This window comes from Schistocerca americana, chromosome 2 (assembly GCF_021461395.2).
Source record: "Schistocerca americana isolate TAMUIC-IGC-003095 chromosome 2, iqSchAmer2.1, whole genome shotgun sequence".
NCBI classification, from domain to species: domain Eukaryota; kingdom Metazoa; phylum Arthropoda; class Insecta; order Orthoptera; family Acrididae; genus Schistocerca; species Schistocerca americana.
In genome coordinates this window covers 268,783,485-268,787,236 of record NC_060120.1, presented here as the reverse complement: position 1 = coordinate 268,787,236, position 3,752 = coordinate 268,783,485, and positions in this window count along the sequence as shown.

Sequence of the window (3,752 nt, the reverse complement as noted above, 5' to 3'; positions counted from 1 at the left end):
TAAACACTAGCAGCTTGATGCTACACGCAATAACTCTGGTTTTGAATGATGACTTCTGAGTAATAATGAATGATGTTTTATAATAATGCATAAATGCTATGACAATAATTAGGGTGATGAGATGACTTATGAATAATGTTCTATAATACTCAATACATACTGCATAAATGTTTAATAACTGACCAATGAATACCAATGATTACTGTAGTGAGATGACTTATTTATAAATGCTATGCCAATAATTACTGTAAGGAGATGAATTATGAATAATGTTATTTAATACTCCATACACACTACATAAACGTTTAGTAGCTGGCCAATGAATGCCAATGATTACTGTAATGAGATGACTAATACATAAATGCTATGTCAATACTTACTGTAATTAGATGACTTATGAGTAATTTTCTGTAATACTTCATACATATTACATAAATGTTTAGTAACTAGCCAATGAATGCCAATAATTATTCAAATCGGCTGATACACTAGTGTAATTCTGAATGATGACAAGTGTTAGACTTAATGTCCTTTACATCCTGACCTAATTACCACCAATTACTGCGATACCTGTATGTCCTGTCCATCCTCATTGTCATGGAGCACTATATTTGGTTTTTGCACTAATTCTACGTTGATGTAAGAGTATGGGTTCTACAAAAATGTGGTGTTGACATATCAAACTGTCCACCACCTTGAATGATGGAGATGTCATTATGGTCCTACTGTTTGGTGTACTTAATGTAAAACCAAAATGATAACATACAATATTAATCCAACAATTCAGTGCCTGGGCTACACTGTTAAATACTTCAGGGAAGAGAACTTCAGATTGTCTCACTTGGTGCTGACCTTCTGATGAAAGATATGGACTTTCAGTGCAGCTACGTGCAACCCACTGTGCTACAACCATGATGCTATCCTTCTCATTCCTTTCCTAGTTCATGTGCACTTTATTTCATTCCTTGATGTGTTTAATTCATGTAAAAATGCTAAAGACTTTTACAGTGTCTGTGCACTTTATTTCATATCTTAATGTATTCAGTTCATGTAAATATGCTACAGACTTTTACAGTGCAAGTGCACTTTATTTCACTCGTTGATGTGTTTAATTCATGTAAAAATTCTAAAGACTTTTACAGTGCAAGTGCACTTTAATTCACTCATTGATTTGTTTCATTCATGTAAAAATGCTAAAGAGTTTTACAGTGTGTGTGCACTTTATGTCATTTGTTAATATATTTTGTACTCAGTGCATGTGCACTTTATTTCATTTCTTAATACGTTCTGTACTTATATTATTACTTAATAATGTTACATATATATATATATATACATATATATATATATATATATATATATATATATATATATATACTCTATGACGGTAGACTTACTTCACTAAATAGATTACAGAAAAATTTGTTGCTCATGGCAAGTCCATTGCCTCACCATAGCTGCCAAATTTTTGCTCCCCACCTCCAGTGGAGGGTCATGTAAGAGGTCCATGATTAAGGAATTTGTTGCTAGTGCACCCAAGCTGATGTAATTTCGATGGATTGCTCACGTGCTGCCTGCAATATGAAAGCCATAAGAGAATCTAAGGCCAGAGAGCAGAGTTGACTGCAATACAAACTCTGTAGCAGTAGAAGTAAGTAGTAGTGGCAGTCGTGTGTATCGAGTTGGCTGGGTGATGGCGATGCCTCAGCGTTGTAGTATAAGGTAAAAGCAGCCTCGCGCATATGTACTATTGTAATATCAAGTCCCACGTAAATGTTTTTAAAAACAATCTCTTAATAACAATCTTTCTTATAAAAATTAACTTTTTGAAATAATTCATATCAATTTAAAGAATTTACTAATTTCTCCAATCCATGGTCATTCCAATTGTTGTCAAGAAGAATCAGTTATTTCTTTTATACATAAGAAATCTATCGGCCAGCATTGCACTGGGTTGTGCCAGAATAATTTCTTATAGGGGCAGATATATATGCGTTATCCGGCGACCTTATTGAGGTAAGAATTTTCAATTTATTCAGTATGATCTTTCAGGGCAATGACGCAGCACTGCTGACGTCCAAATTTATCAGTTTAGATTCACAGTCAGATAATATTGAAAGATTATATATGAGTCACATTTTTTATTAGGAGGTCAGTCACATTTTTATTATTCGTAGGTTACAGAATTTATCTGTTGGCAGGTTATGCTAAATGTGAATGCTATAAAATTATTTTTTATTGGGAGGTTAGGCTAAATGTCAATGCTATACACATATTTTTCTTTTGGAAGGTTACAAACTTATCACTTCTCCAACCCAATAGAATATTATTTTCATAGAAATTCTTGAAATTAATGTCTCAAGATAGTTTATAAGTTTTACCACTACTGTAGATGTAATTTGTAATGTGAAGACATTTCATTGATGCTAGTGTTGTCGTCTTCAGTCCAAAGATTGGTTTGACACAAGTTAGTCTGCAAATCTGCAAGTTAGTCTGTCTGGTGCAAGCCTCTTCATCTCCGTATATTTCCGGCAACCTACTTGCTTTTGAACCTCTTTAATCTATTTGAGCCTTACTCTCCCTCTACAATTTATATCCCACCCCCTCACCTCATCCCAACAAACTTCCTTCCATTACCAACCTGACGACTCCTTGACGCCTCAAGATGTGTCCTGTCAACAGATCACTTCGTCTAGTCAGCCTTAAATTGCTATAAATATTTTTTTACCAAATTCAGTTATGTAGTTCCTGATTAACCATTGGATTCACCCATGTAATCACTTGCATTATTCTGTAGGATTACATCTCATAAAATTTGCTTCTTTTACTATCTGACTTGTTTTCTGTCCTATTTTCACTTCTGTAAAAGGCTATCTACAGACAGATACCTTTATAAAATGTTTCCTAATATTTAAATTTATGCAAAATGTCAACTAATTTATCTTTTCGTAAATGCTTTCTTCCTATCAGCTGATCCATGGGAATAACTCGACATGTGTCCTGATCAGCCACTAATGGCTAATATAGAAATCGAGAAATAGGTAAATGCAAGTATTTATTAAAAAAACGTTATATTTTGAAATGTAGTAACAAATATTATTCCCAATGTATGAAATCGATGTGATTATATACAAGATCGTTAACTGTAGAACATATAAAAATCAAGAATTGTATTCATCGGATTAATTATGTGTTTTTAAAACTTATTTGCTTTCCAAAATATCTTTGAAAACAATGTCGGCTGTTACTATGTAGTCATCGTTCACTTTGTGACTGTATATGTTATAACACAAACATAAATATCACTGAATGTTCAAACTCGTGAAAGAGCCATGTATAACTATGCATGCGAAGTAACAGGATCTGGGAAAAACAATCCTTCCCTTTCAAGCGTCTCTCCTTGTGCTTCATTAACGATCCTAGCGAAGCCATTCTTTTATTTGAAACTGTTTTCGTTTCGTTTCTAAAGACATAGTTGGATTAGAAGGTGTGAGATTAATTCTGGGCATGAACACAGTTTTATCGGAGTCAGTGATGATGTACGCGCCTAAGAGAGTTAACACTGATCTTGCGCCATTTGTTAATCTCTGATTGGCATTAATATTGCTAATTAATGTGATAACTTCGTTTTCCTTTAAAAGTAATTGATGATTTAAAGAGATCAATAATTCTACGGGTATAATGAAAGTTATTTATTTTTTCGAATTGGACAGAATCAGAATGGAGGAAAAGTTTGCCTCTTTAGATAGCAA